General features: G+C 45.7%; 1 long non-coding RNA gene across 1 annotated transcript; it reads right to left on the bottom strand.

Annotated features, from left to right (window-relative positions):
• Positions 1 to 821: 821 nt before the first annotated feature.
• Positions 822 to 23,167, bottom strand: LOC119402767 (uncharacterized). Its single transcript, XR_005185917.2, has 4 exons — positions 22,954 to 23,167; positions 18,992 to 19,079; positions 9,093 to 9,171; positions 822 to 959 (listed from the first exon to the last, which is right to left on the bottom strand). It is a non-coding gene; the product is annotated as an uncharacterized LOC119402767 (long non-coding RNA).
• Between the last annotated feature and the right edge of the window lie 1,946 nt (positions 23,168 to 25,113).

Here is a 25,113-nt window from a genome sequence, read left to right as displayed (position 1 = left end):
AACTGCCCTGGTGACTAGCATGGGTCACGGCCGAAATTTTACCTCCTGCTTTCCTCAAAAATAATTCCCGATAGCTCGGCCTTGTTGTCCGTGCACCTGCCTTTGCCATGTCCGATCCCTTTTCGTAGTTTTCATGCTCGAAATCAACGACCTAGTGTTTCTGCCGTCACCTGCCTCTTCTCTGTTAACCTTGACGACCTCCAATGCCTCTGCGTCCGTCGCTTTAAGTCGTTCTCTTATAGCCTTTGTTCGGTCTCATTCTGTTGCCAGAGTATTCCGAGCTCTACGATTCTCATCATGACCTCCCACTGCGCAGCTATCATTTTCTCTATTTTCGCCTCGACCTCACAGCAAACAAAGGTTTAAACAAACAAGAACAAGCAAAACCAGCCTGTCACTCGAAAACCATAGGTTAACCGCATTGCAATATTTTATTTGTTATGAAATCAATCCACGACATTTTATGAGGGGTCAGTTTCCACTCATTATCTTCCAGCAAACGATACAATCGGTTTGGGTCGTGGTGCACTTTCGCGAAGGACGAGTGTGCACTGAGGTGAAGAGGCGAAGCGTGCAAGAATAGAAAGCTTGAGTTCCTGCACTAGACCGCCATGCGCACGAGCTTCAACAGCGTCATATTGCCAAAACTCTGTTGTTTGCTGATAGCATGACGTGCATATAATATAAAGCCAATGTAAGGTAGTCGCATATGGCGGAATTCTAACCGGTCCGCTTTACTTTTATCGTATTACATTACCAGTTAAAGCTCCAAATATGCATATTTTTATTTGAGTGTGGAAGTAACACAGGCATTGCGACACTGCCAGACCATTCTTTATTTTCAAGAAGAAACATTTGTTGAGTAGTACTCAGTAGCAGAATGCTCGCGGTTTTAGAAAAAGGATTGTACCGCTACAACCGTGGCAATGAGGTGGGCAGACGTGCCCATTCTCGCATTTCTGAAAAAAATACCAAACGCAAATTACAGAGGTACCGCATGGTACATATATATAAACCCACATAAGAAAACTCAAATTCCACGAAACGTGCGTTGGTATAGCCGATATTTGTTACAGACGGGTTGCAATACTGAAGAAAAGTAGGGGCACGGTCGGTTTTTTTTTTATTCAACTATAATATCGACGCACAAAAGAGCGTAGTAGCACATAAAGCTATTTTTTGCCAACTTGCTTTACTTAGAATAAGCGACGGGTTTAGTAAAGCATTGGTTATGCCCTGCTCTTCACAAATGTAGCGTCCTGAGTAAATGCAAGTGTATTCAAAGATTTCACGTTTTTAACGCGAAAGTGGTTTACGCCGGGGTCCACCCGGCATAAACCACTTTTCGTCACCAATATGACGTCGTAAAGTATACACTAACAGATGGCAAAGAAAGATATCGAAGAAAATGTTCCGTCGCCGGGAGTCGAACATAGGACCCCTCGCTCCGCAGCGCGCGGCGCGAAACCACTCGGCCACAGAGCGCACGTTGTTAAACTCAATAACGGCAAGCTATTTATATAGGGAACCAGCGCTGGAGATTCCGCGGTGTGGGCAGTGCCGCCCTGGCGGTCAAAGCGCGCATACTAAAGCCGCTCCCGCGGACGAGAGTGGCGACTGGTTGTGGCGATGCGGGCGCGTATCGCCGAAACAAAGCTAAAGGGTGCTTGCGGTACTGTTGCGCATTCAAGTGCCACAATACGTAGAAATGAGGGAGGACGTATCCTTCTATGCTTTTCCTTATAAAACATATGAAGAGGAATGGATGCGGCGTTGCATCCCTGTAGTCATGCCAGCACAATATGTTCTGCGCTTGCTTTCCTGTCTAGTGGCGTCGGGCTGGTTTCTAAACCGAATTGCGCGTGCCTGCAAGATTTATTCGATAGTGAGCGCCACCAGTGGAAACCGGGGCCAACAAACAGAATTTAATCGGCGTTTTGTAGTAAATAAAACGTACATATTATACGTCATGCGGCATATGTAACAATCTTTTCATCTGACCACGACTAAGCTCCTTCTGATGCCTCCGCGTGCAGTGAATATGATACGATAGGCAGGGAGTCTACAGTATTTGCAAACAGTTACGCAGAATGAAAGCTGTCTGTCTACGAGATGCGTACGGGGGCACGTTCGCGGAAGCCGCTGAACTGTTATGAGAAATACGCACGCGATGGATGCCTCTGTTGAACGTCACTTGTGCTACAGACAGAGTTGTCACGAACAAGGCAGCGGACTACTCGAAGCTTTGCATTCTGGAGTCAGCCGATGCGGTAACGCTTCTTTGTGCATCGGCTGCCGCGGTGAAGTGACATCGCAATTTATGCCTTGCTAAAAAAGGGTCAAATATCTTGGATTTTTACTCGCCCTTTTTTTCGCCTAACGTACTGTGTTAGTTTTTTCGCTTGCCTGTGACTGCTCAGAATAAACGTGTTTGATCAACATCGACGATTGCTGGTGTTTTACGCGTCAAACAAGGTATGATTATGAGACACGCTGTAGTGTGGGAATCAGGATTAATTTTGACCACTTGGGTTTCTTTATTGTGAACATAAATCTCAGTGTGCGGGTGTTGTTTGTATTTGAACCCCATCGAAATGCGGCCACCATGCCTGGGAATCTATACCGCGCCCTCGAGCATTACAGCGCGACACCATACATGCTTTGCTAGCACGGTGATTTGCTTGATCAACGTCCGAGTGCATACATACCGCGGGCTGGGCAGACATGCCACGGCAGAAAAACGTTGACGCAGCCACCCCTTTCCTCTTATTTTAATTTTACTGCAGTTGTGGGCAGCTGCTATCGACGCAGCATGTACTTATTTTATGGAGGCTTGTGAGCCTGCACTAGCTTGACACAAATCCCAGGACGCAAAAAGAAAATTGTGACGACGGAGTCGCCACCACGGCACAGCACTGTCTCTTCGACGCCGTATGCACAGACGTAGTATGCTTTGCAGGGCTTCTCTCCGTTTTCCAGTGCTTTCCTGAGAAAGTAGCCTTCGGACAAAGTTATTTTTCACTAGACCATAGAGCACTATTACTGGCGCAATGGCTGCTAGAGCTGTTCGCGCCAAAATGAAGCACGGCAACGGCGCACGCGCGTGCGCTCACCGCTGTACAGTGCTGCCGGTCGTCTGAGTGCGAGCGGCATGGCCTCCGAGATTAGCTTGCGGCGCGGAGGCCATGCGAGTTGTGTCGCGACGCCCCGCCAGGCGCCCTTTTTCGGCGCGCCACATATCCAGCGCTGGTCTCCCATACACCATTTACCGTTCACGGTACTGAGAGCTCGGTGTCTTTAGCGTGTTCTTGTTATCACTAGCGAGATGGCGTGAAGAGCGTGAAGAGCGCGCAGGGCGCGCTTTAAAGGTCGACGCCCCGCGCGTCGCGATGCGAGCGCGTTTCTACAGGGGTGTCTCGTGCGCGCTTTTACCTCGTGATGGGGGCGCCTTGTAACGTCTTGTCCTTTCACCGCAAGTTTCCATTGACGATTCAGAGAGAACACAGGTCAGTTCGCTCGCTGCAGTGGGCGCGTTTCCGAAAAGAGCGCGCTGCTCACACGCAAAGAACTAACATTTCTGACAGTTGTTAGTTCGCGCTCTTCCTTTACATGTTGTTTTCATGCCTCCTTTCTGCTTTAGAGCGCGCTGCAAGTTTCGAGCTGCTTGCCGTTATTCGCGCGACATTAGAAATTGTTGCTGTGGCATTAATTCATTCGCCCTTGTGGCGAAACAATGCACAATAAACGCTCAACTACCCCTGTGAAGACATGTTTCACTTTCGTGTTATACCGATTCCTATGAAAGGGGGATCAGCCACGTTTTGTAATAAGCACTCCTTGCCAATACGAGGCCAATTTTACAGCGAAGCTACGGCGAAGCCGTACTGACGCCCCGTCCCAGACCTTGGAATCGGTGACAGAGCGCAGGCTTTGCCGTGTTAGTAATTCATCTACTATTTTAACGCACTTAGTAGCAACAGAGTGGACAGAAGCACGACGCGCACACATCACTCTGAATGGGCTTGACAGAATAGCGAGAGATGCGTTGCATACGCGGGTGCTCATACGGTCGTTCTGCGGATTCACAGAACCTGGCCTCCGGGCATTAGATGCGAAATGCCGTTACCAGTGGCCATGTATTACGAAACTATTACATGACCGGTGTTTCGACTGAGGCACTTGTGAGTCCTTGATGAAACAAGCAAAGGTTTACTGTTCAGTCCCCCATCACTACAAAAGTTCGCAAGCTACGTGACTCATAGTTGATGAGGACTCATTAACAAGGTGTTGCACAGCTATCTAACTTTGAGTGAAGTTGACTGCACAGTAAAGGTTCTGTTGTGAAAAATGTCTTTACTTTTTGAGAAATCCCTATGAATGTGATTGCAATTTTTAGCTTGTAAGATGTGCGTTTAGCAAGTTTGCTTCCCGCGTCGCGCAGCTTTGCAGTATTGCTCCCTAAGATGTTGTTGAAGGACTACATTTTAAACATGAATAATTTCACTGTTTCGACGCAAGGAGAAAGTAACAAATAAGATAGCAAAAAATTGCAACGTCACACAAAGTAATGCGAGGAGCTTACCAGGCGCAACTCAAACTCTGCCATTATAAAACGTAGCTTGTATAGCGGCCTCATTGCTGCTCATGCATTATAGAAAAACTTAGCGGTGTGAGCACAAAATACACAGGGGTGGGTGCTGTCTGGTGGTCCTTGCAAAGGCAGCGCGTGCGATTTCTTAACACTTTAGTGACCGCGCCGATTCCCATCGTTAGTAAGCTAACGATGACTTCAACTTCAAATTTTGGCGCTCTCTGAGCGCTTCTGGACAGTTCACTCCCTCCAAAGGGTAAAAGAAGAAGTACTTCATCCGTTTCGCTTGTGAGTTTCTTTTTTCCGCCGCGGGGAGACCTTTAAAGCTCCTTCGAAGTCGGGGAGGAGAGCGCTCGATGTTTCGGGCGTGTCGTCGACATCGCTCGCGGGTGGTACACGAAAACGGTGAATATTGAGCGACTCCGTGAATCTGAGCGGGAACCTCTGGATGATGATAGCAGCACAGGCTCGGAAGACGACTTTAATTATTCCGACTTCAGCACGGACAGCGACATGGCTTCAAACCGCGCCGCAACATCAGCGGGCATCCACCGGTAAATTTCGATCTCCTCTCGGGGCGTTTTGTTGCTGTCGCTCCTTGACGTAAACGTATCCAGTGCGTATCAAAGGTCATAGTTCTGATCTGCAAGGTGTCAACGTCGTTCGCGCGGGAGCGTTTGGCGCAGCCTGCAGAAGGAGCGGAGTTTTCTCCGCGAAGACGGCGCGGAGTGGAAGTTGACCTAGCGCTCCGGAGTGCCGCGCAGTGGTTTGTTCGTGTAGTTTTTCATCGCAGAAGATATCAGAGAGATATGCAACCGCATAAATAAGTACGCTTGGATGCATATTTTCAAAAACCAACGCACAGTAAGAGGGACGGGCCCTGAAAGGAGGTCACTGAGAAGGAGATTCGCCAGTTCGTGAGAATTTTGGTGTACACGGGAATCGTCCAAGTCCCGCGCCTAAATTGCTAGTGGAGTCGACGACCCATATTTCCGGGCCTTCCACCATCAGTGATGCCACGGAAAAAGTTCAAGGCGTTGTTTGCCTTCTTGAGCCTCTAATCTAAAGAAACACCAACGTCGCATCTGACGGGAAGTTTCACCGCGGGTTTTCTCTGCTGCAACACGTGAACGATTCATTCGCGCTATTTTCTCAACCACGTCGGAACCTTTCCGTGGACAAGAAATGATGAAATCAAAAGGTCCGTCTGGTATTCGGCAGTACATGAGGGACAAAGTGGTGAAATGAGAATGCAAGTTTTGGGTTTTGGAAGATTCGGAAACGGGGTACACTGTTCATATCAGCGTATACACGGGAAGGCGACTCAGGGTCCCCTGCACCAACCACAAAAAAAAATTGAAAAATACCAGAACAGCTACGATGAAAGAAAAGTTGAACAGAAAAAAAATGTTTTATGCAAAACATGTGCAACCAGCCTTTGTTTGACAGCGTCGAGAAACTACGTCGCGCGGTAGCATGATAGGCACAGTGCTTACATTTGTGTATGCATGTAAGTAAATTTTGCACTTACAGAGCCTATATTTCAGGTATTATTCTATTAGGATCTTAGGCTGAAAACATATATTTGGAATTCTTTATGTTTACCCTGTGCAGAGTAGCATTGATGTTTGCATGCATTTTTTTCTTGCTACATGATATCAGGGGTTTAACGTCCGAAAACCACGATATGATTATGAAAGACGCCGTAGTGGAGGGATCAGGAAATTTTGACTACCTGGGGTTCTTCAACGTGCACCTAAATCTAAGTACACGGGCCTCAAACATTTTCGCCTCTATCGAAAATGCAGCTGCCGCGCCCGGTATTCGATCCCGCGACTTTTGGGTAAGCAGTCAAGTGCCATAAGAACTAGACCACTGTGGCGCAACGTTGTTTCAAATTAACGCTGTTGGAAAATCCAATTCCTCCTCTCTCATTTGATTCCTAAACTTTAGCATCAATTAATTTCTGTGGCAGGGAACACATATTTCCTGGACTAGACAAAAACAGCCGAATTTTTCGTGGTCACGAAAGTGTTAAAGTAGGCAGTTTCTGCCAGGACCATGCGGCGCCCCTAAGGGACCTCTCCCCCTCGCCCCTCTCTCACTTGAGCCTTCCACGCGGTGAAAGAGCCACGATCGTGGGCTGTTCTTGCACGCTTTCACTCGCACATTTAAGATACGGCAAGCGGGGTGGTGTTCTCGCCCTTCGAATTTATAACGAACCTCACAGCGATGCTGACGGCGACGGAAAACTGAGGTCGGGGAGTTCATATAAATGCTATCACAATGACGAAATGTTTGGCAGTCTTCACATACGTTGACTCTAATTGTCTCGTTTTAAATGTAGAAGGTTCTACCAAGGTAAGTAAATGCCACAAGGAAGATGTTCCGTTTCGTAGCATTGTTAGCGAGTGTGAATCTTGGCAACGTCATGTAAGCCAGTTTCTTAAAACACCTGAAAACGGTGAACGTAGTCGATTCATTCGAGACAAAGAACTCAAGTGATGTAATAGTTTTTTTTTTAATCTTGTGGCACTATAGGGACTTTTTTCTCGGTCGATATTAAAGACCTTTTTTACTCTATTCCGCACAAAGAGCTGTTCGTAGCCGTTCAGTCCTGCATTGAAAGCAAAGGTGCTGTGTTCTTTCAGAATTCGGTTGGAATGTCAGTGGATAAGTTTCTTAGTTTACTACAGTTCTACCTGAGTGCTACGTTAGTACAGTTCAAGGATCGAGTGTACAGTAACGAAAGGGCATCTGTATAGGGTCCTGTGTAGCCCCAGTGCTAAGCAGTATCTTCCTCTCTGCAGTTGATGGAATTTTAGATAAGATGTTTGACAAAAGGAAGGTTCTTAAAGTATTTAGGTACGTTGACGATTTTGTAATAGTGTTAAACAAACAGGATCCATCAGAACATCCAGGCACTGTTGAAGAAATTCTGAAAGTGTTCAGAGAAAATATTCACGGGTTGGAATACACTTACAAACTACCGGAAAGCAATAAGTTACAATTTTTAGACCCGGAACTAACCTTGGGAAAAGAAGAGGTGCACTGGATGTACAACCCCCGAGCACAAAAAGAGCTCTTGTCGTATCAGTCAGCGTGCTCAAAGACCATTAAAAGAGGCATCGCCAAAGCGGCATTGGAGTCCGCTAACAAAAATCATGTAAACATTGCATGCAAGGCAGTTTTCAACACCAAGTTGAACGACTACAAAGGACAGGCTATCCTCACACAGTGCTCACAGCAATAGTGGAGTCCTTGCTCCAGAAAAAGAAAGGAAAACAAACAAGAATACACACACCAGAAGAATACAGGAGTGTGAGACCAGTAGTACTACCCTAATCTCACCGCGTAGCTCACAACCTCAAGAAAGTCGCAAATAAGTACATGGTTTTCAGCCCCTTTTAAACTTGCTTCCCTGTGCCCTCGGATTAACAACACGAAAAAATAAACAAGAAGACCTGCGGAACCCAGCACGCAAGACCATTTGTCGCGTGCAAGGAAATTGTGGTGTAGATTTACATAGGACAAACGGGACGTTGTCTAAATGAGCGGTTGAGAGAACATGAGCGTTCACTTGACAAAGGTAGTGGGTCCAATTTAGCAATTCATTGTAAAGCCTGCGCGTGCGTTCCTCGTCTAAAGGAAACTTTGGTTTTGGGTAGGAGTCGAGAGAAACTTGCACGCGAGCTCAAATAAGCCTTCTGTATCAGAGGAAAGGGCGATAACTGCGTCTGCGAACCATCAAAAGTGTTATACGAATGCGAAATCTCCTTTTTAGAAGCACTAGGGTAAAGTAACTTGTCGCATTAGGTGGTATACCGACCGTGCATGTCTGGAAGAGGAAAAATGTTCTTTATGGGGGGTTCCGTGCAATCAGTTTCCATGTTTTGTTGCTGTTATCATTTATTCAATTGTTGCTCTTTCATATTCATGTTGTATTCGCCTTATACACCACGTGTCATCGATCATATGTGCTTTTTTGTTAAACACACGTCATCACGTATAGTTTTATCGCTTTTAAGGATACCATGTGATTAGCGCTGTCGAAATGTGAGCCTATATGTATTCCCGTTTTCTTCGAATAAAATAAGTTGTCAGTAGGCGTTCGCCAATGTCACTTCTTGTGTTCGTCTCTTTTGCGCCTGATTCCTTTCGTTAAAGGTAGTTAAATGCTATGTAAGTAAATGCGCCTAGAGTGTTTTGTAATGGTTGTCGCAATAAAACGAACTCAGTGAGAGTCTTTAGGTACTACGTCGTCTATACGTGTCTTCTTTTAGAGATATAAGGTCATGCCAAGGTAAATAAATGCTAGGTTTGTCTTCATTCTCTCTACAAGTTACCTGTAATGACGCTAATGCAGCTTATAGTTGTTTGTACTGTGTAAAACACTGTACTCATTGGAATGGGAGCATAAAGTAGGAACAGGAAGTTTGATTGTCATCTGTCTTGTATGAATCCTCAATGTTTTTATATTTGCCATAATACTGTTACTCACATATCTGTAGCAGGTCGATGTATCAATTCGCTCTTCAATTTTCCCATTTATTGCTATGTCTTGTGGCCGACTTTCGCATCTGAAATGTTTCGAGATGTGCAATAAAAGACTTACATCATTACCAGAAAATAATGTAGTACGATTCACTTTCATACCTATGTTCATAGAAGTTTGGATACAGAAGGTAACACTTCATTTACAAGTAAAAGCTCAGGGGAGAGCTCTGATATAGCAGCTCAGTAGACATAATTTGTACTGTCGAGCATTGAGATTGCAGGTTATGAGGACCCCGCGACCCATATTAAGGGAATATAAATGAAAACGCGTGTTTAGCGTGCACGGATCGCAGGACCAAGGACTCAATCATTTTTTACGCTGTGGGCTGACCTGAAAGAATCTTCGTTCAATGGATAGTGCTTCGGTCTGTCTTATTTTTATTCTCATAAATAGGCGATAGTGTGGTTGCTGCCTCGATATTCGCACGGACTTGGCTCTACCTTGTATATCAGGCTCCGAGTCTCTGTATATAATATGCAAATATATTTGCGACGCTTTTTCTCTCCGTGACATTTCGGCAGAGAGTGCGGGTCACCAGATTCGACATTCACGACGATAATTCGTAGTGGACGCTCCATGGCTGCCTCTGCGATGTCTGCTCAAGACGGGAATGAGAATGAACTGGAAACATCACCAACCATGCCTCGACGAACCGAGCCGTAACCAACAGCCACTAGCCACACCATAATCCTGACAACCGCATGACCCAGGCACCTTTTTCGGCACCGGCAACGCTGATGTCGAGGATTGCCTTGAGCTTTACGAACGGGTGATCGCACTCTACAACTGGGATCCGACGTTCATGCTGGCCAGTATCCTATTATACGTTGAGAGAACGGCTAAAGTGTGGTTTTGCAAACACGAGCAAGAGATCGCGAGTTGAGACGTCTCCAAGCAAAAACTCATTGATCTGCTCGGCAAGCCCGTTGGGCACCGTCATGCTGCGCAGAAAGAACTGGCGTACCATAACTGTACCGAGTCATACGCGACCTATATTGAAGATGTTCTCACCCTCTGCCGCAAGGTCGATGAGAGGATGCCGGAAGCTGAAGAGGCCGCGCAAATTTTCAAAGGAATCGCGCATGATGCGTTCACTGTACTGACGTTCAAAACTCGTCGACAGTGGACGGCATCAATAATGAATGCCGACGCTATGTAGAAGCGAAGAGGCATTGGATTACTCAACACTTTTCACGTCATCCCCATTGCGAGGACATCCGTCCACCGTGCGAGGACATCCGTCCACCACCTGTTCCTGCTCCAACCGATAATATTGTACGCCTCGTCCACCCCTAAATTGAAGCTGCTTTTCCAGTTCCTACGCAAGCACGTGCCCCCGACCATTCACGATGTACGCCAGGTGCTCGCCAACGCAGCACTCCAGACGTTCTTCGCGGTGGACAGACCCGATTACCGTCATCCCGGTCTACCTTATGGGCTCCAAAATTTGTACGCCCGTCCTCGTTACCAAAACTCGGCCAAATGCCTCTTTTGCGGGCGCGTCATAGTTGCTGCCACTGCCACAGTTCATGGAACTCACAGCCCTGGCCGAGGTATTCCAACAACCAACGTTCCCGCGGTAGTTTCCACCTGCCCGCGCACCTTGAAGACTATGCTGCTACACCCTTATCGCCCGCACGACCAAACAGTTTTTCTTCGCCGTGAAATTGCCTGTTCCGCTCTCCTATTCACCGTTGCTCTCTTTCGCCATTGTACTCTCTCCGCTCCTCGGAAAACAAATGGGCGCAGATCCTAGAGGTGAGGCGGCCTCGACGACCCAACACCAAATTCCTCTGCTTACACTGCTTGGACAAAACAACCTGATGATTGTAGATGTCTAAGACGCACCTGTCATAGCACTCAACATCGGCGCTCACGTGTCTGTTATGAACGTGAACCTCCATGATCAGCTAAAGCAGGTTCTCGCACTCGCTCCGATTGCTGTAGTCGCCGTACACCAGTTATCACTGGAACGTGTACTGCCCTTGTCACTAATGCTGGACGCCACATTCTGCTTTTTTTACGTATTGGAGCAGTGTCCGCATAAAATCACCTTAGGAATTGATTTTTTGTCGTCTGATTCAGCTCTCATCTAATGTGCCCCGGGTGTTGTCGCACTCGCCCTACCGTATGCATTAAGCCTCCTGATCCTGCACCGAGCAGGCGGGGCTCTGCCGATTACATTCGTGTACCCACTCTGGCCGTTACGTATATTGACGTCTCCTGATTCACCTGTGGCGGACGGTAATTATGTCGTGTGTCCCAACGCTGCCTTACTCTGCTCGCCAAATGGCATGTTCCTGCATACGGTCATCAGTGTACAGGACAATGCAGCATGTCTCCCTATCATAAATTTTGAACTATATATGCTCTCAAGTGCTGCCCAGGGTATCTCTTTCGCGACCCTGCCAAGGCCTGCGACTGCCGTTTTTCCGCCTTAATCGGGAATAAACCATCACCTACCAGTCCTTATTTGGCCGAACTATCTTAGAAAGCAAGACGAAAATGATCACCTCTCACCTACCGACAGAATATGTGCAAGCCCTTTCTGCCCTTCTCGCATCGTATCAGGACATATTTTACCCCAATGACCGAACACTGGACTAGACAATCGTTGTGAAGCATCGAATCAACACCGGTGATGCTAACCCGTTATACCGACGGCTCTCTTGTGCTTCCTCTATTGAGCGGAAGTCATACAAAAAGACATGGTTGATCCCTCTGTCATTGGAATCGGTATAACACGAAAGTAAAACGTGTCTTCACAGACGTAGTTGAGCGTTTGTTGTGCATTGTTTCGCCCCGAGGGCGAAGGAATGAATGCTATACCAACAAGTTGTAATGTCACGCGAGGAACAGCAAGCAGCTCGAAACTTCCAACGCGTTGCTCAAGCAGAAAAGACGCATGGAACGAACATAAACAGGATGAGCCTGAACTAACAACTGTCACAGCTCGACAGTTAAAGCGCGCTGGTCAAATACAAAGGAGGACGCACGAAACGAACGCACAAGTATACACAGGGTGAGCGCGAACTGTCACAGTTGTAACTTATTTGTTTGTGAGCAGCGCGCTCCTTTCGCAAAAGCGGCCGCTGCGGTCAGCGAAATGACCTTCCTGCTCCCTGTAACTTGAACGCAAGCTTGCGGCGAAAGCGCAAGACATACAAGATAAGCGCGCGCGCAGGAGCGACCACGCCCTGTAGAGGCACACGCTCATCTCAACGCGTGGGCGACGACATTTAAAGCGCTCTCTTCCAGCCCTTCGCGCCATCTCGCTAGTGATAACGAAAACACGCTGATGTACCCTGATCTCTGAGTACCGCCACTGGCAAATGGTGTACATAAATAGAACGCCGTTAGAATGACGAAAAACGTGCCGTTTGTGGCAGAGTCCTTTTGCGCTGCGCGCTGGGGATCGAGAGGTCGGAAGTTCGATTCCAAGTGACGGAACTTTTAGGGGCGAACCACCTTAAGGCGGCACCCGTTCGTCCCTCGTAGTCGTAGTAGTCGTAGTGCGTAACCAGTCGTAACGCTAGTACCAGATCTTGACCTCCAAGGTGGTGCCGGTGGGAGATTTTTCCTGTGCGTTGTTGAACAATAAAAAATTCGCAGCGTCCGCGTTAACTAAAAGCCGAATTCTTCTGTCTCTCATTCCCCATTAGCAGCCATTGGCATGTTCCAGTAGGAAACGTTAGTAGAAGTGTAAGTGTTAGCTAAAAGTCGACTTCTTCTGTCTCTCATTCCCATTAGCAGCCATTGTTTACCTCCAAGGTAGTGCCTGGTGAGATTTCTCCTGTACGTGATTAAACAATAAATATTTTGTTCAGAACGCCGTTGATAGATGAAATAAACCAACGAAAGACGCCAGATGTTTTCTAAAAGCAAAACAAAATAACGCCAGATGTTTCTAAAGCAAAACGAAAAGACGCCAGCTGCTTAACGAAAGACGCCAGAAGTTTTCTAAAGCAATGGTTTTCTAAACAATGAAAATTCACAGCGTACATGTAAAATTAAAGTGAGCTGCAAGTCGTCATAACTCTCATCGAACCTTTAGTATAAACGCGCCCGATCTCACGTCGGTGATGATGTACTGGGCAGAATTCACGGAAGATTCACGGTTTACCGATGAACCTCCTCAGCTTCGCCCACTCATCATCATTCACTCCGTGGGTATGCTGTGATTTTTTTCTTCAAGATTTTTCTTTGCCATATGTTAGTCTTTATATTTTACAACGTCATATCCGTGACAGAAATGCGTCAGTGGAGCCGTGGTGGACCCCGGCATAAAACACTTTCGTGTTAAAAGAAGTCGACAGCATGATTGCTCGAGACATCACTGGACATTCAAGACCTTGAGCTTTCCATGTCGTGCTCATCCGGAAGAAGGACAACAGCTGGCGCTTCTGTGTCGATCACCGAAATCTCAACAAGGTAACAAAAAATACGTGTACCCCCTACCCCGGATCGATAACACCCTTGACTGTCTCAGTGGTGCAAAGTATTTCTCTCTAATAGAACTTCGTTCCGAGTACTGGGAGATTACAGTTGACAAGGACCGCGTAAAGACCGCTTTTATTACACCTCATGGCGTTTATCAGAATAAATTGAGGTCGCTCCGGTTATGCAACTCTCCAGCTACAATCGAATCATTATTCGACGCTCTCCTTCACGGTTTTAATGGTCAATCTGCTTGCGCTATCTCGATGACGTGATTGTCTATTCGCCTACTTTTGAGACATACCTTGAGTGTCTTTCGAGAATTCTTTCGGTTTTCTGCAAGGCAGGACATCAGCTCAACTCGTCAAAATGTCACTTCGGCCGCCGGACACGTACTGTCCTCGGACACCTTGTCGAATCTTCTGGTGTTCGTTCCGATCCCGATATAGTTCGCGCAGTCTAGGATATCCCTGCACCGTCCTGTTCGAACAACATTTGAAGCTTTGTAGGGCTCTGCTCCTACTTCAGAAGATTTGTGCGCAAATTCACTGACGTTGGACGCCCTCTCACAGAATTACTCAAGAAGGATGCGGCTTTTGTCTGGGGTCCTGCACAAGCCAATACATTCGCTGAACTAACCATGCGACTGACGTCGCAGTCGACTCTTCGCCACTTTGATATGTCCGCTCCAACATAAGTGCGCACCAATGCCAGTGGCCGTGATACTGGCGCTGTTTTGGCTCGACAATTGCATGGTAGTGACCATGTCATTGTATACGCTAGTTGTTCTCTCGCCAGCGGAGCGAAATTTTTCGATCACCAAACGCAAATGCCTCGCGCTCTTCTGGGCAGTGGCTGGGTTGCGAGGGCGAAAAGGCAAAAACTAGATACGCGGGTGTGGGAGAACAACTCTGAGGTTTTTATTTAAACAGCTAAATGGAAAAGCATTTTCGCCAAAATGCAAGTATGCACAGCATGACCACTTCAAAACTAGTATTTCCAATATTCAAGCATAAATTGTTCTCTTTAGCAAAATGATCCTAAAGTTGCTTGCGCTGTTGAAATAAAATTTCACCATCTCCCACTAAAGGGAACCATGTGGGGATGCGAAGGAGAGCATGGGTCGACTTAAAGTTCTGTTCATCACGGGCACCTTGCCCGATGTTAACACGTCCTTGTATGTGGAACACACAATGAATTTACTGTAGTTGCTGTTGCTGTTACCCGTCCCGAACTCTTGTTGGAGCATGCTACGTGCGTTCATTGCGCATCTGCAGAATCTCGTTCCCCGACGCCATTACCTGATTGCCGAGAGAGTGCTAGGGGGAGAGGTCACAGCGTTTTACCCAGCCCCTTACTAGAGTGTACTATAATATTCTGGTACACTCGACCCTTACACAGGACCGAACGTGCTAGCGCGTGCCAGCACACGTGGTTTTGTCTGCGTTACGCCAAGCTAGGACAGCATACGGCAGCCCGGGCCCCTGAAGTGCTCTGCACATATCATCATCAAGGCGGCCGAAGAACAAGACGAACAAGTTTTGTTTTCTATATTGTACTACGAAGTTTCTCACCATGTTTATTACCGTAGCCAGAATAAGTTGCCAGAAGATATATATATATATATATATATATATATATATATATATATATATATATATATATATATATATATATATATATATATATAAGGTCCCCGTTTAAGCCGGGGACCTCCCTTTATCAGTGCACACATGATGGAAGGGGCCCCTAACATGTGATCTATAACTATCACACAATATTCACTGCAGTAAGGCGAGTCATGCACGGTGAGAACAGCAGATCACTGCAAAGGCGTGTAAACACATCTGACTGAACTGGTGCTTCCATGAAAGAGATCGTGTGACTACCAATTTGGAAACCAGTGACAAGAACAAACAAAAACGACAGTTCTGCAAACGCCTATAGTAAAAGAAAATCGCTTGAACAAGACAAGATGCGTTACTAAACAATTTGAAAGGGTGCAACCATTGACATCAAAAAGCAAAGAAAACCCATCCAACGAAAGCGTGCAGCAAAAATCTACGTATACATCGATTATGATTAGATTGTGATGATGCTAGAACTTAGTTCTGCGCCGAAAGAAACGTCAGCTTGCCTGGAATTTCATTTATGCCAGGTGAGACAGCATATTGAACTTGTGTATGAAGAATGACTCGCGAATTTCTCTATCATGGTGCGAAGGGAAACGTGATTCGTATATAGTTGCTGTGAGTCTATCGAAAAAGTGGCCAGGCATATTATCGTGCCTGGACAGAGGTACATTAGGTAGGCTTATCGCATGTTACTTCTGGTTATTGAAACGCAGTCTAAAAGCGGTTTCAGTTTGCCCGATATATTGAAGTTTTCACACAGAGCATTAAAGCATGTACACAACGTTGCTTGTGCCACAATCAAAATACCTTTTTATTTTGAGATGAATGTTTGAAGCCGTGCTGTTTATATAACTTATGTTGGTCATGTGGTTGGATACGGTGCAACAGGGTTGTTGCAAGGTTGACAACCAGAATAATTTGCGGGGGTAATTTTTGACGATGTCAGTAAGTCGCGTAAGTTCCTCGATCTACGATATACCACACGTGGGGGGTCAGGAAAGATAGTTTTAAAGGAGCCATACACAACGTCTACGAAATATCAAGGGCCAATATAGCCTAGAACATAATTAAAATAAATTTTAAAGCGCATGCCGCACGACTGAGCGAGATGCGAGCACCTCGCGACGCCGACATCAACGCGGCGGATATGTAAACAAACCTACGTCACGAGTTTGTGTTGGCTGGTTGCTGGTTGTGCCCTGCGCTTGTGCGCTTGTGCTACCTGCCATGTCTTCCTGCGTGCCTGTGGCTTTGCGTGTGTTGGTTTTGCTCCCTTCCGCTGTTCGCTGGTCGTGCCATTTGGCAGATGTTATGGCCGCTCACGCTAGCGGCAAGCCTGCCGCAACGGCGTGTTGCCGCAGAACGTCGGCCGTCGGCGCATGCGCAAGAGCTGTCCAACGTGTACGGCAAGCTTCTTCGGCGAGGCATTCGCGCCTCAGAAAAACATGGCCGTACTGTCAAAAGCGGTTGTCGCCCACTTCGAATCTATCAAGTGGCCGCCGTGCGCTCTGTAGCGTGTAAGCTCCAAACTGATGCTTCCATTTGCTTTAGATTCGTGTCCTTAAGCTTCGAGAGCAATGTATTCGTCCGATTCGGCGCCGTTTTTGAGAGCCATAATCAAATAATCGATGCTGTAGGGTTAACGAGTTGAAATGGGCGCTTCCGAATGCTCGGAGGACATAGATTACGCGTTTTTTGGTTTCTAATCCTACATAGCTGGCGCCACATGACCTAGTGACACCTTGGGGACACTTTATTTGGTTTTACGCGACGCCTTTTCTAATACCGGACAGGCTAAAACGCTCTATTGACTGCTAGAACCATGCCTGGCAACGACACGGACGACGTCCACACTTCTAGCGTGAAAAACGCGGATCAAAAAGCAAGCAGCTCGAAGCGTCCCGCGTGAGACGAACTGGCGTAGCAGATGAACCGTAAGTGCGGCACCCGCCGCATCCGCTCTCGCGCGTCGCCTACGTCACAATTTCGCGTGGTCACGTGGCCAGCTGTGTTTACCCGTCCTCCGGAAGTAGTGCTGCCTAGCTCGGTGCGCTTTGAAACCGAAACTGCGACTGGGCGATCTAAAAACGTCTCTAAATAAATAACCGTCGTGCACTCGCGCAAACACAGTTTGCAGCCGTGGTAAGTGGATCATAAGCTATCTCTTGCAACAAAAAAAGCAAGGTGCAAAAGTTTTGTGTCAGTGCTCCTTTAAGGTGCTCGCTGTGCAAATGTAAGTTGTAATGATTCTGAAGAACTCTGTTTATGTTAGGTGCCGATGCGTATTGTGTTAAAACCACATTAGTGTTGTACTGCGCAGCGTTCTTCTTTCGAATAAAAAGTTATGTGCGGTCAACACCATAAGCCCGTTTAATAGCATCGTCAATACTCTCGGGTTGATATTTTTGTTTCTTTAGTGCGTCCCGATGTTTCTTGTAGCTTTCGGTGAAGTCCGAATCGGTGGAACATATCATTTGAAAAGGTAGCGCTCGACCGTAAGGGATCGCCGTTTCTTCATCTGTATATTTCAGTGGTACAGCGAGAGATACACGTTAAATGTCGAGGAAGAACGTCAAAAATGCCGCCCGTGGCCTCACACCGGAAGGTGCAATACTAAATATTCGGGGTCATTACACTGTCCGTTTTGGGAAAGGTGGGGCGCGGAGGCTGTATTGTTTTCAAAATATGGCACCGCTTCCTAAACTAACACACTATTCGCGTTAAGCAAAATCATTCTTACTAACCCCCATGACATCCTGTTCCTTTTTTTTTTCTTGTTACGTTCCTCTTGTCCCCTCCTTTCCGCCCATTCCCCTCTACTCATAAGATGTTATAAGGGGACACACACACGCTGTAAATATTATGCATTGAAGAAGACGGGGCTCCCGCCGAAACGTCAACAAAAACAACAACCAGTTTTTTGATGCGGGCGCATCTACGTTATGCTTATAACCTTGGGGCAACCGAAGCTACTCTCACGCATATAAGCCTTATATATATATATATATATATATATATATATATATATATATATATATATATATATATATATATATATATATATATATATATATATATATATATTCACCTTCTCTCTCCAGCTTTATAGACCCTGCTCTTGTATTCACGGGGTGCCATTTCCTGTATTTCTCACATCTAAAACAGGTTGTAACGCAGAAGGTTGTCTTCATCCTACTTCTCATGAAATACGCTAACATTCTGTTTTTTCAGAAGTTAGTATTTTAATTACCCGAAGCTCCACGCTCTACTACTTCTGGCGCAAAAATTAATGATAAAAAATTATTAACCGTCCAATTTTTTCTCAATTTGGAATGGAACTTCAGGCAGTTATTTAAGGGATCAGTGCTGCGCCAAACTATGTCAGGTTTATTGCATTTGAGAATCTCACACGTTATAATTGTTGCTGGCTTCCAGTTCTGCTTGCTGTGTCAGCTATTAGCCTACATATGAAGGCAGGTCCGCAGCGACGATGATATTGTCTTTAATTCTATTACTTTTAAATTTCATCATTTTAGCAGTGGTCCACTGTAGAGCACGTTTATTAGCTCGAAATGTTATAGCGAAAAGTTATCTGACACAGTCAATAACTTACAAATATAGGAAATACTGTAACATGTACCACTTTTCGCAATAAATATCGCAGTCTAATTGAAAACACCAACCTAAATTTTAAGCAAGCGAGTAGTTCAAAAAACACACTGTTTTCATGGCGCAGCATTGAGAGGTCAAACAATTTGTTTTTTTGCTTACCTCATTATGCAGAAGACAACTAATATTACCAGAAATGCCTTCATCTTGTCCATACGAAATGATAATTTCAGTTTTCAGGATAGAAAACCTGCGAAGGTCAAATTATACATTCTCTACAGAGGTTGAATATGCACTTGAAAAAAAGTATTTTCCTCGATATGGTTTATCTTGTATCGAAAAAAATTATGGTCGTGTACATTGCGTGCCTTTCAGTTTGTCCATTGCGCCAGAGAGCAATTTTCACAAAACTGTCGAAAGCTCAGCGTTTTAAAGGAAGTAAAGTGTGCTGGACAGATGACGGGGATTGCTCTTCAAGACACCGTAAAGAAGGCGATCATTTCTATCATTTCTAAAGCACATTGGAATTGAATGTTTAGGGAAATCGTTAGTTTTTAGTTTGAAATTAAAAAAGGCAGCGCGTACAAAAACTTGCATTTTCAGCAAAGGGTTTTGGGACCCTGGCCGAGTCCATCGTCAGCACAGAAGGCTTTAAAAGCATTATTGCGCTTCTTCCGGACAACTGGTCTTAGAGACAGACTCTAAGAAGTGACATATTCTCGTTTCCTTTTTTTCCCATCTCTTTTTCTTTTTCCTTTTCTGGCTCTCCTTTTTTCTAACATCTCTCTTCTATCATCTTTTATCCCCCTTACCCCTTCCCTCAGCACAGGGTAGCCAGCCGGTCTAAGAACTGGCTAACCTCCCTGTATTTCCGCTTGTTTCTTCCTTTCCTTTCCTTCAGCATACACAGTGTATAATGATATATTGAGAGGCAGGATAAGGATCGAGGGTGACTGCCGTATGCGCACAGAAAGTGCACTATTTATCTACTTGCACTTTCGCACTTAAAAGTAAAGCTCGAAACCAACCTACGCAATTGGCTTCCCGAATATAAGCTATCGTAGCTCAGCAGGAAAGTTGTCACGCCGCTTAGACCAAAAGCGAAGGCAATAATTCCGGCCACACGAATCGCTTTTGTGTACAGGTAAAATGAAGGAACAGCCAAGTCACTAAAACAACGCGAGATATAGGTGCATGGTAAATGGGCTCTAATTGTTCAGGAATAATCTGAATTGACCCACTACGTCGTTCCTCATGCATAGTTCTGGCATGTACTGCGGTTGTCCCACGTCAAACCAAATACTAATCTTTTTTTCTTTTGTGGTAGTTTTTTTTCCAAAGCTGGTTGCAAAGTGGACACTAAGGCGCGGTAATGTGCATATCACAGGCAGCGCCCGCTCGCGTATTTCTTTGGGGTCGAACAGCGCATCGGTATACCTGGCTATTCATATGAATATATATGAAATTTTGATTGCATTCTTATATAAGCGGATATCCAGCACTTCATCCACACCCGATAATGCCGCGACATGGCGCCTGCATAGGTTTTTCGCAAATAACTTCGGAGACCTGGCATAGCTCTATAACACGTTACCTGAACGCCACGCTGAATGCCTGCGTTTGATTCCGCCTCGAATTTAGATTTTGATAATACGCTTCCGTCGGGATTTTTCTCTCACTGATAACGCCGACACCGGATTTTGTGCGGAACGGGCTCCTTAAAGCTCTCTCATCAAAATGCCCAACGTCTTCTCTCCATGCTCCTGGATTTACATAGACTGTGAATCACCTGTGGCGCTCACGTACATTCCACAGCCCCTATTATGTTGGTCTATCCCACACGTGACGGGAGGAAACGGTCTCGTGCCGCACGCGACAGGCTAGTCATATTATTTATGTGATAACCTCTTAGTCATGTGCGTTATGTATTCATACCCTTCTGAGCCAACTTTGATATTGCCACGCCCGCTACTTTTTTTTATTTTGATGTGTTCGAGTTTGACCAGCAAGGACGGTTGTCAACGCTGGACGCTGGCCGCGATGCAGTGTTCGAGAAGCTTCACGATTTTTGTAGATCGTTTTGTTAAGATTGCGCGCCGCACGCGAATGTTCCAGCTTTGTCGAGAGATAACGCCGCCACCAGCGATATTGCTGGAAAGTTCCATAGCGCCTGTATAAAAGCCGACGCGCTTGATCGCTTGTCAGTTGATCGACGGACGACGCCCTGTTCGCCGTTATCTTTGTACAGCGTGTATTGCTGTAGTTCTAGTTCTCATTTTCCGGCCACAAGTTCGGCCAAATAAACAGTTTCATCCTGCAAACGCCGACTGCTGCCTTCGTCGACGTCACGACCACTTGACAATATACACCAAGTTAAGGGGATGACAATGAGAGCATCTGACGTAGACAACTAGATTGGTAGAAACGGTCGAAAGGCCATTGGTCCGCTGATAAACGCTTCACATTTAAAAAGACAGCAGGTTCTCGTACTTCATTGTACTGGAAACACAAGTGCGCTCTGCGATTCATACGCACTATCTGAGATGCAAGGAAACAGGTGTGTCGCATGGCTGAGGAGTCTTATTTCACTGCGACCATGCTGTGGCGCAGTTGTAGTCGCTTGGAAAGCCGACATTTTGACTGTAGATTGCTGGCGCATACCGGAACCAGTAACGATTCAGCCTGTCTGAAATGCCTCCAGGATTACATGCTGTGGAAGGTATTCACAGTATAAATGTATCATATTTGATTCGATATTAACAAGAGATACGAATCTGGGTGGTTTAAAACTGCTGTTACAATCTCTAGCTCAAAAACGTGCAGGGCATGTTCTATGGCATTTATAGCGGCGTGTGCAAAATTGCATTGATGAGCTACTCAGGAACAAGTTGCAACCAATGATTACCGAATTGGACAAGGAACGCAGAATGGTAGGTCTGAAAATTAATATGCAGAAAACTTAAGTAATGTGCAACAGTCCGGGAAGAGAGCAGTGCTTTGCGATCGAAAGCAACGCACTGGAATTGGTAAAACAATACGTCTACTTAGGACAGTTCATAACCGGGGAGCCATATCGTGGCACCGACGCTACTAGAAAAAGTAGGATGGGATGGAGCACATTCGGCAAGCGCTCTCAAATCATGAATGGTAGTTTAACACGATCACTCAAGAGGAAAGTATATAACAGCTACGTCTTACCAGTGCTTACCTACGGAGCAGAAACCTGGAGGCTTACATATAGGGTTCAACCTCAACTGAGGACGACGCAGCGAGTAATCGAGAGGAATATGATATGTGTAACCTTAGGGACAAGAGAGAGCAGAATGGGTCATGGAACAAACGGGCGTTAAGGAGGTCTTGGTTGAAATCAAGAAGAAGAAATGGTCATGGACAGTGCATGTAGCGCGACGGCAGGACAGCCGCTGTTCATTAAGAGAAACTGAGTAGGTACCAATAGAAGGGAAATGCGTGACGGGAGACAGAAAGCTAGGTTGGCAGTTGATATTAAAAAGTTTACGGATATAACGTGGCAGCAGCAAGCACGGGACCTGGTTGAACGGCCGAACATGGCAGCGGTTTTCGCCCTGCGGTGAGCGTAGTCAAGCATTCTCAAATCATGAATTGTAGTTTACCACTGTCACTCAAAAGGAAGGTATATAACAAGTGTATTTTACCGGTACTTACCTAAGCAGCAGAAACCTGGTGGTTCACAAAGAGGGCTCAACTTAACTGAGTCAGGCTATGTTAGTACCTCGGGCTTAAACGTAATCAGGTTAATTATGATGATGATGGTGATAGTGTCGGATCACTATCATTCCTCATATTGCTCTTTGAAATGAGAAGAAAATATGTTGGCAAGAGGGATAGCAAGTAGTGGGGACCCCGTTTTGATTGCGTATTTTCGTTATTGCATTCAAACCCAACGTTGTCAAGCTGGCAGAACGAGAAAGCTTTCCAGTGCCATGGACACTAATTCCGGCGTACCGTTTAGAAAATTTGTAAATACTTAAGCGCTTCTACGTCGACTGAATAAGAAACCTGTCTATCCTTTTGTGTGTCCCTCTGTCACGCAAAGTAATCGATGCTGTAAAGAAATATATGAATAACAGAAAAGAAATATTTACCCTGGTGCTTCACCTTCAGAGTGGTTACAAGCTATAAGGCGGCAAACCTTTGGGCAGTCCTAAAAATTTTCTCTGCGAGAACTTGGAGATAAAGTACAGCACTAGTGACGGTGACCACCTCGCATCAGTAAAACCTTAATCAACTTACTGCTAGTTTCACTGTTGCCAAAACCCAACAAATACCCCGAAGCGTGGTATAGTATTGGGGTAATCAGCTGATTGAGAACGCTACAGTTGTGTAGGCAGAGCGCCTATATATACTAAAATTTACTGTTTGCGCAACGCGATCGCAGCAATGTTGGGTATAATACCAGGCTCAATTAGCATATGCTGCTCTTAACACAAATAGTTATGTTGTCGTGCTGAAATACAGTGGATCAGGCTAATTATTCATTTCATGCTGATGTTGGTACCAGCTTATGTGTTCTCATCAATACTTCCTCGTTGCCGCATTTATCTTGTGATGTATAGGCAGCGATGCACTAGAGATCTGTGAGGGCGGTGTTCTGCGCACATGTTTAGAAGTTACGTTAATCATAAAAACGAAAAAACTCGGCCTATCACCTGCACGTCATTGCACGTGCTCTTCTTTTTGTTCTTTTATACTTCGAAATTTCGGACCTAAATCTATTGACGGCTTTCGAGGCCTTCTTCAGACGTTGTTTTATATCACAGGCTCCTTCCCTTTCCCACAAGGCGAAGGAAACGTCATTTCATCATGAGTGTGCGTGTCTGGCTGGAGTTGCAAATATGTTCGTTCGAGTTAGCCGAAACATTGCTGACTTTCTCGAAATTATCTTGACAGTAATGTCCGCCGCGGTGGTCTCGTGGGTATGGAGCTCGACTGCTGACCCGAAGGTTGCGGGTTGGAATCCGGGCCAAGGCGGTGGCATTTCGGTGGAGGCGTTATAGTAAGAGAACGTGTGCTGAGATTTAGGGGCACGTTAAAGAAACGCAAGTGGTCGATATTTCCGAAGCTCTCCACTATGACGTTTCTCATAATCATATTGTGGTTTTGCGACGTAAAACTCACATAATAATAATAATGATAATAATAATAATAATAATAATAATAATAATAATAATAATAATAATAATAATAACAATAATAATATTAATAATAATAATAGTAGTAGTAGTAGTAGTAGTAATAATAATAATAATAATAATAATAACTATTATTATTATTATTATTATTATTATTATTATTATTATTATTATCTAAGCCGAATTGCTGTTTAATGCCAGCGACTATAACGGCTAATAACAAGGGTGGCTCAGCGGAAAGCCGGCGTGTGGTACCAAAAGTCACATGACCACCCACGCGTCTCTACCTCGAAGCTCTCGGTCTGCGCGTTCACTTCGCCTACGCGGCGTTCGCATGAATAGGCGAACTTAGTCATTGGGAAAGTGCGATGGTCGCTCACTTCATTGCGAAAGCCTGAAACATAGGCGATAAAAAGTATGAAGACGATGCGGCTACAGCAGACACCATGGAAAGATTCCGCGAAGTGATGCCCGCCGATTCGAGCGTATGAAGGAAGCGGTGTATGGTTTTCGTCTTCCAATAATCTTAGGCAAATGTATGGGACCCTGCAAGTCTTTTCGTATCGAAAGCATCGCCTACTTTATTTTGGCTCATTTTTACGAAAGCGTGGATATCGATCCTCAGGGCGCATTTTAGCAGTCGGCTGTCATGTTCCGAATGAGCTCGAAATCGATAACATGGCCCCCGCGTGTGGTGTGTTCTGTGTGCGCATGAAAGCGGGCGAGGGTTGCCGACGGTCGCATGTCAAGCAGATATGAAACGCGCCGGCAGTCTTCGTCGAGCCGACGGAGCATGAAGGGACGGCCGAAAAGGGGTGGGTGGTGTGTCACTGGAAATGATACTGCAAGGGTTAATAAAACGGTCGCGGTGGTGTATAGTGCTGCACCCGCTATCTCGACAGGCATCAGCAGACGCCTGATACATTTGTATGTACGCTGTGTGATTTTACCACTTAGTTATGTTGCCGCAATCGAGAACAACAAAGTTGCTTTGGTCGTTGCAGCGGCCGTATTCCGAGCGTTTTGTAGAGTTACGACGGGATGGGATCCTAGATAAGTGAGATCCGAGGCTTACTTCGCATAACATTTTAATTTAGTTCGGTTGCATTCACT

Source organism: Rhipicephalus sanguineus, chromosome 8 (genome assembly GCF_013339695.2).
Source record: "Rhipicephalus sanguineus isolate Rsan-2018 chromosome 8, BIME_Rsan_1.4, whole genome shotgun sequence".
In the NCBI taxonomy this organism is placed as follows: domain Eukaryota; kingdom Metazoa; phylum Arthropoda; class Arachnida; order Ixodida; family Ixodidae; genus Rhipicephalus; species Rhipicephalus sanguineus.
This window is presented reverse-complemented; position numbering and strand designations above follow the sequence as displayed.